General features: G+C 50.5%; 1 protein-coding gene across 1 annotated transcript in view; it reads right to left on the bottom strand.

The window, feature by feature from the left end:
- Nucleotides 1-13,718, bottom strand: part of CSMD2 (CUB and Sushi multiple domains 2) — a 678,376-nt gene that overhangs the window by 419,414 nt on the left and 245,244 nt on the right. The gene's annotated exons all lie outside the window — the stretch shown is intronic.

Here is a 13,718-nt window from a genome sequence, read left to right as displayed (position 1 = left end):
GGGGATAAAAGTGGGTTTATTCAGAGGTCCTGAACTATCCTTACTAATGTCATTCTACAGGTGTAAGGTCTATTCAAGACAATGAGCCCATTTCCTCTTTCTTTTTTTATTTTTTTGGCCGTGCCATGCAGCATGTGGGGTTCTAGTCCACTGACCAGGGATCAGACCTGTTCCCCCTGCAGTGGAAGTGTGGACCACCAGGGAAGTCCTCAGAATGAGCCCATTCTTCAGTGTTCAGCTCCTTGGTATGTATGAGCACAGAAATGAAGGCATTTCACTCAGCAGGTACTCAGGAAAGTTTCCCTCCCACACTCACTAGGTGAGCAGCTGCTGTGTGCCAGACACTGGGCCAGGCCCAGCACTATATCACAAAAAGCATGATCTCATCCCTGCCCGGAGAGTTTCTCTGAGTGGGGGTAGCCAGGCAAACACGCAGTGGCTCCCAGAACTGTTATAACCAAGGGGTCAAGGCACAGCGACAGCTGAGGGGACTTGAGAAGGCTTCACGCAAGAGGCAACATTTGTGTTGAGATATCCATTCATTCATTCAACAAACATTTACTGAGTATCTCTTATGTGTCAGGCACTGTTCTAGGTACAAAGGATTCATCTGCAAATAAAATTCCTACTCTTGTGAAGCTGACATTCCAGTCGGAAGAAAACAGACAATACTCAAATAAGTAAACTTCTTCCCTAAGTAAACTTCTTTCCCAGCAATAAAGAATCCACCTGCCAATGCAAGAGATGAGGGTTCAACCACGGGTTTGCTCCCTGGGTCAGAAGATTTCCCTGGAGAAGGAAATTGCAACCCACTTCAGTATTCTTGCCTGGGAAAGCCCAGAGGAGCCTGGTGGGCTACAGTCCATGGGATGGCAGAAGGGTCGGACACGACCGAGCGACTAAGCAACCAAGAATGATAAGTGAAGTGGTGACCAGTGCTGGAGGGGATGGGAGGACCTCGCACTAAACGGGGTCAGAGCAGGCCTCGCTGAGAAGCTGACATTTACCAAGACCAGGGGGAGGCAGAGGGGAAGCGCGGTGGTTATCTAGAGGAATAGCATTCGAGATAGAACAGCAGATGCCAAGGCCCTGGTGTGCAGAGGCCTGGCACTGCTGAAGAGCATCAGGAGACCCAAGGGGATGGCACACTGGGAGTAAGGAGAGGGCGGGGATGGGGCTCCATGGACGACCTTCGAGGCCACTGCTAGGTCTTGGGGTTCTATCGGAACGAGATGAGAAGTCAGCGGCACGTTCTGAGCAGAAGACCTCATCTGACTGGTGTGTTAACAGGATCCCTTGAGCTGCTGTGTAGACAACAGACCAAAGAGGAAGAGGGCAGAAGCAAGGGGCTTGTAGAGGCTACTACAGTGATTCAGGAAAGAGATGTTGTTGGCTTGGGCCAGGCGGTACTGGGGAGATGGAGTCAATGTCTGGCTGCGTTTTGAATGCTGAGCTGGTGGGATTGAGGGCTGACTGTCTGGTAGGATCAGGCCAAAGGGTGTCCTAGGCAGAGCAAAGGCAGGAGCAAGGCAGCTGCAGGGGCACGTGGGGCATTTAGAGGCATAGTCAGGATTGTCGGAACTCAAAGGGCCACACAGAGACGGCAGAGCTGGGTGGGTGGGAAGGACGGGCTGCCTGGTGAAGGGCCTCGGATGCCATGTGAAGGCCTGCAGTTCTGTTCTCCTCATTTCCTCCCCTTTTTTTTCCTGCTGCCTCCAACCCAGGTGACCTGCCCCCGTAAAGCAGGGTGGGAGGAAAGGTAGACACATTTGCTTTACTCAGTTTTAAATTGAGTTTTCCTGGAGCTGTTTGTCATATCCAGGTGCACAGCATTTCCTGGGAATCTCTCTGGCAGAAGCCTGTGAAGTCTGACATCCAAGGCAGTTTGTCTCCTTAACTTCACCGTGACCAGTACCAAGGAGATAAGCCCCAGGAGCCAGCCAGCAAGCGGGAGATTTGTCAGTGTCGCTCCCAGCAAGCGCAGGGCCTGCGGGCTGCAAGAGTCCCACACTGGCCCTGTCTATCCCAGGTGGAAGTGTCTACACTCTTAGCCACAGTAGCTTCATCTTGACTCCACTGAAGGTTAGGAAAGTCACGGTCAAAGAAGAGATACTTAGCCTGGACCTTGAGAAAGGAATAGGCAAGTGTGGAGGGAGAGAAAAGAAAGGGCTTCCCCACAGAGGAAACGGCATTTGAGGGCGAGGGGGACCCTAATGGGCTTGGTGCGCTTAGAAAGTGGGCTACTTTCCCTCCAGGTGAAGGTGTAGGATGCATGAGATGAACGGTGGGGTGGACGTGGAAAGGGAGGTGGAGGTCCACTCGGAAAGGCCTCGGAGGGCTTGCTAAAGGGAGAGATTCTGCCCTGCTGGTGCTGGGAAGACTTGCAGGACTGTCAGCAGGGAGTGAAAGCTGGGTCTGCTTTAGAAAGTGACTCTGGTCCCTGCATGATGGATGGATGCTGTGGTTTGGGGGGTGGCAAGGATGGCAGGCGGGGAGAAGTAGTGAGGAGAACGGTGAAGAGGCCATTCCCATCATCAGAGCCTGAACTCTGGGCCATGTGAAAGAGGAGAAGGAGCAGAAGAGATTCAAGAGCGAGTCTGGGGGAGAAACAAGAGGATGTGGCCTCCACCCCGGAGTGGACCGCAAAGGGGAGGAGGGAAAGCGGACCCAGAGGTCTGTAGCGGGCCAACAGCGCTGATGATGGCAGTGATGGGGACGGTGGGGGAAGGGCGCTTCCCCAGCCCCACGCCGAGGGTGAGTGCAGAGGAGGCTGAGAAGTGGCCATGCACACGGGCTGGCGGCACCGTGGAGAGGACCCAGAGCCTGGAGCCCAAGAGGCTGGGAGTGGGCCAGGCTCCATAGGAGTGGAGAAGGCTGGGAAGGGAAGCAATATTTAATGGGCAGCAGACAGAAGCAGGGGCTCCTGAAAGGAGGCAGAGAAGGAGCAACGGGGTGGATGTTAGAGGGGAAACCTGCAGGTGGAAAGGTGAGGGAGCAGGGCAGGAGTGCAGGGACCTTGAGCTGGCCCCAGGGGTGTGTGGTCTCGAGCCTCCCTCCTGTCTCCAAGCATCCCTCCTGCCCTTGCCCACCCATTCCTCACACAGAGGCCAGTTCAGTTCAGTAGCTCAGTTGTGCCCAACTCTTTGCGACCCCATGGACTGCAGCACACCAGGTCTCCCTGTCCATCACTAACTCCTGGAGTTTACTTGTGATGCCATCCAACCATCTCATCCTCTGTCGTCCCCTTCTCCTCCTGCCTTCAATCTTTCCCAGCATCAGGGCTTTTCCAGTGAGTCAATTCTTCACATCAGGGGGCCAAAGTATTGGAGTTTCAGATTCAGCATCAGTCCTTCCAATATTCAGGACTGACTTCTTTTAGGATGGGCTGGTTGGATCTCCTTGTTGTCCAAGGGACTCTCAAGAGTCTTCTCCAACACCATAGTTCACAAGCCTCAATTCTTTGGTGCTCAGCTTTCTTCGCAGTCCAACTCTCTAGTGATCCCAGTAAGAATAGACCTGGTGACACCGCGCCCCTCCACAGGAACCTTCGACAACTCCACTGTCCTTCAGGAGAAAGCAGAATCTCCGGGGGCTGACAAGCACCTCACAGGGCCTCCCCTCATACCAGCCGCTCCCTCACCTACTTCCCATAACCACACTGGCCTCCTCCCAGCCCTTCTGCACCAAGCATCTCCCTGCCCAAGAAGCTGTGAAAATGCTGTCTTCTCTTTCTGGAACCTTCTTCCCTACCTCCTTGGGCCTGGTTGGCCCCTCCTTAGTCTTTAGGTCCCAATCTAAGAGTCATTTCCTCAAGGATGTTTCCAGAAACAGAATACCCCCTCTCTCCCCATCATATATTTTCAGAGTACCACATACTTTACCATAATTAATTGATCAACTGAGTAATTTATTTAATGTCTAGACAGTAAGATCTGTGAGTGCAGGGTCCATGTCTGTTCTGTCCCCAGCATCTACCACACTTCCGAGTATATAGGAGGCACCCAGTAAATACCTGTTGAACAAATAAATGAAACAGGAAACTGAAGCTCAGAAAGATTCAGTAACTTTCAGAAGATGATACAGTAGGTGACCAAGCTGGGATTCCAGCTGCGTCTCTCTGGCACCCGGACTATGGTCTCCTCTACTGGGGAAGCTGGTAAGGAATCCGCCTGCAATATGGGAGACCCGGGTTCCATCCCTGGGTTAAGATCCCCTGGAGAAGGGAAAGGCTACCCACTCCAGTATTCTGGCCTGGAGAAGTCCATGGACTACACAGTCCATGAGGTCACAAAGAGTCAGACACGACTGAGCGACTTTCACTTCAGTTCACTTCACTACAACACACCTCCTGAAACTGAGCAGGACCCTGCAGGGGTCCCTTTTCAGGGACAGAGCCTGCAGGGGTCCCTTTTCAGGGACAGAGCCTGCAGGGGTCCCTTTTCAGGGACAGAACCTCCTCTCTACCCTCCCCCGCCCCACCCTTGGGATCCCCTCCCTCTTGTTTCCTTAGCCTCCTAGGTTTTCCTCCAATTCCAAAGAGTAAATTTAATGAGAAAAGTGAGAAAATCCAAAAACAAAGGAGAAGAGTTAAGGCAGACAAATTAATACGTCTACATCTGCGTCTTCATTTCTTCTCTGTAAACAGGTTCATCCATACTAATTTTCTAGATTCCATATACATGCATGAATATATGATATTTTCCTCTTTCTACTCTGTGTAACAGGCTCTAGGTTCATCCACCATACTTCTACTGCCTCAAATTCATTCCCAAATGTCCCAGTTTTAGTCAACGACTTCTAGACTGTGCCGAGCTGAGGACTCGGGAGTTTGAGACCCTCTAGAGGGTAGAGGCTCAAGCCTGCTCTGACGATGGCATCTCTGCTGTTGGAGTCTTCCCCGCCTCTTAGGCTCCTCTGACACTCTTGCTCCTGCATCACCCAGTTTTGATTGAAGATGCTGTAAAAGTTGTTTGGAGATTCTCTCACACTTTAAACAAGGCATCATATTTCATGGTTACAACCTCAAGTCGTAAAATATAACCTTCAGCTGACACCACACTCCTAAAATATTAATTTACACCTCCTCCTTCTCTGGCGATGGGCATTCTCCATCGCCATTAAGTCATGTCTATTCTAGGGTGCAGGTGTGTTATGCTGATAGTTGCCTTTCCAAGTTTATGAGTTTATTTATGATCGTCTTTAAATTCTACCGAAATTTCCTCAATTAACTATAATTTCACAGAACTCTCCCTCAGCCCCCTTTGACGTCTGCTAACTCTCTGGTGACTCACAAATTTCAGGTAGGGATGGAGGAACTTGCATCGCGCCCCTCCCCACCCTCCACCATCTGAAGCCAACTCCAGTGCACTCTCTTGCATGCCTAGAAGCTCTGAGGTCTTCCGCACTGGGGTTCTGTCCATGTCTTCCCTGCTCAGGGGTACTCAGCTTCTGAGAAAAGGAAAATCTCAATTGGCCCCTCTTGGAGAGAAGCTGCCATCTGACAACTCAAGTGCAAGGCTGAGAGAGCCAGGGCATGAGAGCCCAAAAGCCACCAGCAGCGCCCCCCTCTTTCCTTCTACTGTGAAGCTCAGTGTCCCTCACCAGTTCCCTCTTCTGGGGGCTCAGAATTCTGCCCTTTTTGTTGTTGTTGTCCAGTGGCTCAGTTATGTCTGACTCTTTGTGACCCCATGGACTGCAGCACGCCAGGCTCCCGTGTCCTCCCCTATCTCCTGGAGTTTGCTCAAATTCATGTCCGTTGAGTCAGTGATGCCATCCAACCATCTCATCCTCTGTCACCCACTTCTCCTTTTTGCCTTCAATCTTTGCCAGCATCAGGGCCTTTTCCAATGGGTCAGCTCTTCACATCAGGTGCCCCTTTATCCTTGGCTTTATCAAGGACACCCCTTCTTTTTATTCAGCGGGAGTATAACTGCTTTACAAGTTGAGTCAGTTTCTGCTGTACAACAGTGTGAACCAGCTGCCCTTTTGGCCGGCCCGCCCCGGCCCGCCCCCTCTAGATCAGCGGGGAGCACCGACTTGAGCTCCCTGTACTGTGCAGCAGCTGCCCTCTAGCCAGCCATTGTATATACGGTAGTGGACCTATGTCGATGCTTCCCTCTCAATTCATCCCACAAGGACACCTCTTTCTAAAATGAAGAAACTGCCAATTGCCCAAAAGCATCGCTGTTTCTGCCACCCCCAGACTCCTTCCATAGACACTGTCCCCGAGGTGCCGTTCCGAGAGGATGACGTAGACGGGACACGGCGCTCAGTGAGGTGCCGCTTCTTTGCTGCACTTTCTTTACAGGCCAGATGTCACGGCAGATGCTTCCCCTGCATCTGCATTTTCTCATTTGATTCTTTAACAGCTCAAAGAGACAGGTGTTATGTCATCCACACTTTCAGTTCAATTCAGTCGCTCAGTTGTGTCTGACTCTTTGCGACCCCATGAATCGCAGCACGCCAGGCCTCCCTGTCCATCACCAACTCCCGGAGTTCACTCAAACTCACGTTCATCTAGTCGGTCATGCCATCCAGCCATCTCATCCTCTGTCATCCCCTTCTCCTCCTGCCTCCAATCCCTCCCAGTGTCAGAGTCTTTTCCAATGAGTCAACTCTTTGCATGAGGTGTCCAAATTACTGGAGTTTCAGCTTCAGCATCATTCCTTCCAGAGAAATCCCAGGACTGATCTCCTTTAGAATGGACTGGTTGGATCTCCTTGCAGTCCAAGAGACTCTCAAGAGTCTTCTCCAACACCACAGTTCAAAAGCATTAATTCTTCGGTGCTCAGCTTTCTTCACAGTCCAACTCTCACATCCATACATGACCACTGGAAAAACCATAGCCTTGACTAGACAGATATTTGTTGGCAAAGTAATGTCTCTGCTTTTCAATATGTTGTCTAGGTCGGTCATAACTTTCCTTCCCAGGAGTAAGCGTCTTTTAATTTCATGGCTGCAATCACCATCTGCAGTGATTTTGGAGCCCCCCAAAATAAAGTCTGACACTGTTTCTACTGTTTTCCCATCTATTTGCCATGTAGTGATGGGACCAGATGCCATAATCTTCGTTTTCTGAATGTTGAGCTTTAAGCCAACTTTTTCACTCTCCTCTTTCACTTTCATCAAGAGGCTTTTTAGTTCCTCTTCACTATCTGCCATAAGGGTGGTGTCATCTGCATATCTGGGGTTATTGATATTTCTCCCGGCAATCATGATTCCAGCTTGTGCTTCTTCCAGCCCAGCGTGTCTCATGATGTACTCTGCATGTGAGTTAAATAAGCAGGGTGACAATATACAGCCTTGATGCACTCCTTTTCCTATTTGGAACCAGTCTGTTGTTCCATGTCCAGTTCTAACTGTTGCTTCCTGACCTGCATATAGGTTTCTCAAGAGGCAAGGTCAGGTGGTCTGGTATTCCCATCACTTTCCGAATTTTCCATAGTTTATTGTGATCCACACAGTCAGAGGAGAAAACTGAGGCTCAGAGAGTTTTTAAAACTGGCCCACAGTCACATGGCTACTAAATGTTGGGTCCAAGATTCGAATCCAGGATGCTCAGACTCCATGCCATTATCCACCTCTTTCTCTGCCACTTGGGTCTCGGCCCCTGCGATGCCAGTCCTGACACAGGATCCTGGAAGCCCCAGACCCCGGAGGCGGGTTTTGCAGGTGGGAGAGGTCTCCTCCGGCTCTCCTTCTCTCCTCCTGAGGGGCCTGAGGCAGGGGCTGTGTGCTGTCTCCACAGGGAGGGCCCCCCACCCATGCTCAGGTAGAGCTGGGTGAGTTCTTGGGTCAGGTTTCTTCATGGGAAACCCTGGTCCCTCAGACCCAGGCCCCCACCCTCAAGCAGCAATGCCCAGCAGAACCACCTCAGGTGCTTCCCTGAGGTTTCTCCTAAGGAGCTTCTGGGACAAGTTCAAGAGGAAGGTCAAAGGGAAACCACGGAGACAGGGCAGCCCCTGGCCTGGCTGACCTGTGTAGGGGATGTACTTCAGCAGGCACCAGGGTCTTGGGCTCTGACCAAGCTGCAGCAGCTCTGGAAGGAGCAATGCCCCCATGAGTCTCCTGCCATGGGTCATAAGCCCCTGTCCTCATCTGCAGTAGACAGGGGTGGCCAAGATCATGGTCGGTGGGCACACAGACTTGGGTGGAATCACCTTCTAGCTGTGTGACCACCAGCAACCTCTCCAACCTCCATTGCCTCACTGTAATATCTTAATATCCTGAGGTTTTTTTCGTGAGGATTAGATAACACGGGGTCTGGCACCCAGTCCGTGCTTGATAAATGCTGGCCAGTGGTAGCCATGGCTATCTGAATCATGACAGCTAACTGTCACTGAGTCATTACTGTGAACAAGGCCCTGTGCTCCATGTGGAGTGTTTATCAACTTGAGCCTCCCTTCGCCTTAGGAGTTAAGTACGGCTCTTCTTATCATCCACAGGTGAGAAGGCTGGGGCACAGAAAGTTGAGTAGCTAGCCCAAAGTCACTTAGACAGGATTGGAATCCAGGGGACTAGACTGCAGAGCCCACGTGCTGAGTGGTTTCGCTACAGTAACAGTAGTGATGGCGATAAAGTGAAGTGAGCGTGTCCGTCGCTCAGTCGTGTCTGACTTTTTGCGACCCCATGGACTGCAGCCCTCCAGGCTCCTCTGTCCATGGACTTCTCCAGGCAACAGTATTGGAGTGGGTAGCCATTCCCTTCTCCATGGGATCTTCCCTACCCAGGGATAGAGCCCAAGTCTCCTGCATTGCAGGCAGATTCTTTACTGTCTGAGCCACCAGGGATGGCAAAGACGACAGAAGTAGGACCAGCGGTCCCAATGGCAGTGGAGGGACACTGTAGTTAGGAAAGCTCCCTGGGAGCCACAGTCCCTGCCAAGGCCCCATGGTCAGAAACACTCGGTGTTCACGCTGCCGGCCATGGCATTGGGTGCCTGCTGTACGTCAGATAATTGGCTCAGCACAAGGGGCCCAGGCCCTCTAAGCTATCTCCATCACCGTGCTGGCTCTCTTACCCCTCTCCTGATCTTTCTAGCTCTGAACTGCCTCTCGCCATAGAACTGCTACCCTCTACTTGTAGATATCATAGGCTTTCCAAACTTGACCTAGACAAAATGAGCTCTCTTGACTGTCCTTAGGGCACACACCTCCTGCTCCCTGCCCCAGTCACCCCCATTTTGGTTACTGGCACCCCCACCCTGCCAGCACTCCAGAAAGAGCCTAGGAGTCAACCTTGACCCTTTGTTCCACCAACACCTGCATTCATTTCATCACAAGCCTGCTGGCTGTGCTCTAAACCCAACCTGCCCCCTTCCCGCCATCTCTGCCATGGCCGCCCTTGACTGAGATGCATCAGCTCCAGCCTGCACACCTGCAACGGCTGCCTCCTAACTGGCTTCCCAGTTTTGCCTCTTGCCAACTACAATCCCTCTCCTTTATATCATCCAAACTTTTTTTTAAAAAGTCAGTTCAATTGTGCCACTCCTCTGCATAAAGCTCTTCCCTGGCTACCTCCTGAACTTTGAATCAAACCCAAACTTCTTGTCCCAAACTTGTCCACAGCCCCATCTACTCCCCTCATCTCCTCCCCTGACTCTACATTGCCCCATGGACTGGTTTTCTCTTCTTCTAACATGCCAAGTTCTTTCCCACCTGAGGGTCTTTGCATCTGAGGTTCCTTTCCCCAGGTCTCCACACAATAGGCTCCTTCTTGTCATTCAGGCATGCTAAGTCACTTCAGCCAAGTCCGACTCTATGCAACCATATAGACTACAGCCTGCCAGGCTCCTCTGTCCATGGATTCTCCAGGCAAGAATACCTCAGTGGGTTGGCATACCCTCCTCCAGGGGATCTTTCCGACCTAGGGATTGAACCCGCGTCTCTTGATATCTCCTGCACTGGCAGGCAGGTTCTTTACCACTAGCACCATCTGGGAAGCCCTGTCACGCAGGACGCAGTTCAAATGTCACCTCCTGACGAGTCCTCTCCTGACAGCTCCCTCCCTTGTCACTAGCTATTTCATCTCCCTCATAGTTCCAATGGTAATCTGAAAATTGTTTCTTTGACTTTCGTCTGTTTCTGCCTCCCAGATGCTAAAGGGTAAACTCTATGAACTCACGGAACTTGGTCTGACTTCATCACTGCAGTTCTCTGCATCTACACAATATCTGGCACTTTACAAGAATTTAATAAATAAAGATTGAGTCAGTGGCTAGCTAGCAGAGTAGGTACTCAGTCAGAAGTTGTTAAATTAACTCCTGGGACTTCCTTGGAGGTCCAGTGGTTAAGACTTTGTCTTCCAACACAGAGAGTGTGGGTTCAATGTCTGATTGAGAAGCTAAGGTTCCACATGCCTCATGGCTAAAAAATCAAAACATAAAACAGAAGCAACATTATAGCAAACTCAATAAAGACTTAAAAAAGGTCCATGCCAAAAAAAAAAATCTTTTAAAAAAGTTGTTAAATGCTGAGTGAATAAATGTGTACACAATCACCCTTTAAGGCTAGTACTCATGTCCTGGCTTTAAGATTCGGGCTTGGTGGCAGGCCAGTGAGCCACAGCTCTGAGCTGGCATGGCTAGAGTTGAATGTAGGTTTGAATCCATGCTCTCTCCATGCCTGACGTTCTGCTTCTGTCTCATATTTTGCAGGTTCCTCTCCCTGGATCCAGAACATTTGGAATACAGCTGGGCACTAGCCACCCAACTTGCTGCAGACCAAATGCCCATCTCCCTGGGTTTAGGGGCAGCCCGGACTTGGACCTCAGAGACCAAGTCTTTCTTGTTCAGGCTGCTTTCTTTCCACCATCTGCCTCTCAGCCCCCAGAGCATATGAACCCCTTTCTTTCCCCCATGCAGCCTTTTTTGATCCAGGGCAATGCACCTCACAAGTCAGAGGCCCATTACTGAAATCCACATGGCCTTCCTTGTGAATCAGAAAGGTTCAACAAGTTTAGGGCTCCCAAGGACATCTGCCTTTGAAAAGATGCCCCAAAATAACACAAACTGATGGGAAATATTGCCTCCTTCCCTTTGCCAGCTGGGCCAAGCCTTGATGGACTAATAGCCTCGGGATGGGCCTCCTGAGAGGCCAGACTCACACCTGCTCTGCCCCCAGGCCCCGGTTGGTCCCTGTTCCCTCTTGGTCTGGGCTGTGTCTCCAAGTCTTCCTTTCAGCCAGGCGGGTGGCATATACTGTTTGAGGCAGAGGTACACCCCCCTTCAACACGCTCTGTGAAGCCTTGGACCCAAAGAGGTCGTGTCACTCCACGCTGCTGGGCCGGTGGGCTAACCCAGGCCAGTAATTTCTCCTTTGGGCTCGTAGGCCTACATAATTCTGATGGTGAATTAGACCCATCCAGCCATCCATTCACTCAGCAAGTATTTACGGACCACTGCCCAGTGGATGAAGTTAATTCACTCACAGATGCCATCCCCCAAGAGTTCTATGAGAAAAGAAGAAAGGCCAAAAGGCTTTAATCCTCCCCAAGTCTGTGCACACGAGGAACACCCTTCTCTGTTCCTTTTGGTTTGGCCTCCTAAGGAAGGGCAGTTTGGAAAATCACTTTCAGAAAATCATGGACATTATTGGGAATGCTTCTTAGCTCTTCATGCACCATGTAGTGAATAAGAATAATGGACCCCAAGTGTAGGGAATGGGGGGCTCTGAGGGCTCTGAGAATGGGACAGTGCTTCAGCCCCCACCCCAGTTTTGAACAGAGCCTTATCTCAGCCCCCTTGGGCCCTCAGGAATCTCTAAGGCTCGAAGCCCTCCTGAAAGTAAGATTTCACGTGCTTGGCTGACTTCCCTAGACTGTGTGTTCTGGAAGGGAGCATTTCTGATGTGGCTAATTGCAAGCTACCTAGAAATGACTTAGAAAGATCGGTCTGGGACTCCTTCCAGAAGGGTCTTGTGCTCCATGCTAAGGAATGTGAACTTGACCCTGTCAGTGATAAAGAGCCACTGGCAGGAATCTAAGCATGAAGTGATGCTGTCAGATCTGTGTCTTAGGAAGTTCAGTCCTGCAGTGGAGAATGAATTGGGATGTGTGCGGTGAGAGGGCTGGAGGGCTGGAGATCCTCTGCAGTGAGACGGTGAGAGCTGAGAGAGCCTGGACCATCAGCAGCGGGGTCCCCTGAAAAGCGGCAGAGGTGTGGAGGGGAAGGTCAGTGCAGAGAAGGATTTGTCAGGACATGGAGACTAAGGATGCTGGGAGCAAAGAGGGTGAGGAGTGTCAGATGCCCTGACACGTCTGATTTGGCCACTTTGAATGGTGACACTCATCACCGAGTTGGGGAGGGCAACAAAAAGAGCAGGTTCAGGAAAATAGAAAGTGTTAAGTTTGGACATGCCTCATTTGAAGGGAGGGCTTCAGGAGAGTTTGATATAATTGTGGGCCAGACGCTTAGGACAGAGGGAGGGTTGGAGATCAAAGTGTCACTTCAAGCAACAGCCCTAGTGGGCTTTCCCAATGGCTCAGTGGGTAAAGAATCCACCTGCAATGCAGGAGGCGGGAGATGCAGGTTTGATCCCTGGGTTGGGAAGATCCCTTGAAGAAGGAAATGGCAGCCCACTCCAGTATTCCTGCCTAGGAAATCCCACTGACAGAGGGGCCTGGTGGGCTATAGTCCATGGGGTCACCAAGAGTCAGACACGACTGAGCGACTAAGCACACAGAGCAAAGTGGGTGAGAAACTCCAAGAGATGCCAGAAGTGCCCAGTGAAGAGGCCATGCTAGACTCTGGCATTTAAGGGGAAGATGGGGGGAAAAGCCAGTGGAAAAGGAAGGGGGGAAGAATTATCATCATCTGAGAGGCTGAACAGGAGTCAGGAGTGAGCTGAGGGAGAGTAGTGACCCCTAAAGGCTCCACACACCCATGAATTACTGCTGTGATGTGAGCACTGGGGAGAACCATCACCCCAGCCCACTCCATCCCCGGGAAGACCAGCCAAGAGTTGGCCATGACTGAGCATGCACACACACACACATAGGAAGAATCTAAGAAGAGTGATATGAATGAACTTATTTTCAAAACAAAAACAGACTCACAGGTGAAGCAAACAGGTTTAGGGTTACCAAAGGGGAAGCCAGGGGTGGGGGAGGATAAATTCAGAGTTTAGGATTACTGGGCATACACTATCACTTATAAAATAGACAAATAACCAGGTCTTACTCTATAGCACAGGGAACTATTAATATGTTCAACAGCGTGTAACAACCTATAATGGAAAATAATCTGAAAAGGAATCTATATAGATATATGTACCTCTGAATCACTTTGAAAATGAAAGTCGCTCAGTCGTGTCTGACTGTGACCCCATGGACCACACAGTCCATGGAATTCTCCGGGCCAGAATACTGGAGTGGATAGCCTACCCCTTCTCCAGTGGATCTTGCTGACCCAGGAATCGAACCGGGGTCTCCTGCACTGCAGGCTGATTCTTTACCAACTGAGCTGTCAGGGAAGCCTGGATCACTTTGCTTTACACCTAAACCTAACACAACATTGTAAATCAGCTATTCTTCCATTTGAAAAAAAAAAAAAACAGGAAGAATATGGGAAGGGAATATTTGAAAATCATGGTGAAAACAGGCAAATTTTGTTTCTTTGGTCTTTTCTGTATTTGCTAAGATCACTTAAAATGATCATGCGCTATTTTTGTCATCAGATAAGAGGCATGAGAAATTATCTTAGAAATAAGCTTGATTATTGT

This window comes from Budorcas taxicolor, chromosome 3 (genome assembly GCF_023091745.1).
Source record: "Budorcas taxicolor isolate Tak-1 chromosome 3, Takin1.1, whole genome shotgun sequence".
Lineage (NCBI taxonomy): Eukaryota > Metazoa > Chordata > Mammalia > Artiodactyla > Bovidae > Budorcas > Budorcas taxicolor.
This window is presented reverse-complemented; position numbering and strand designations above follow the sequence as displayed.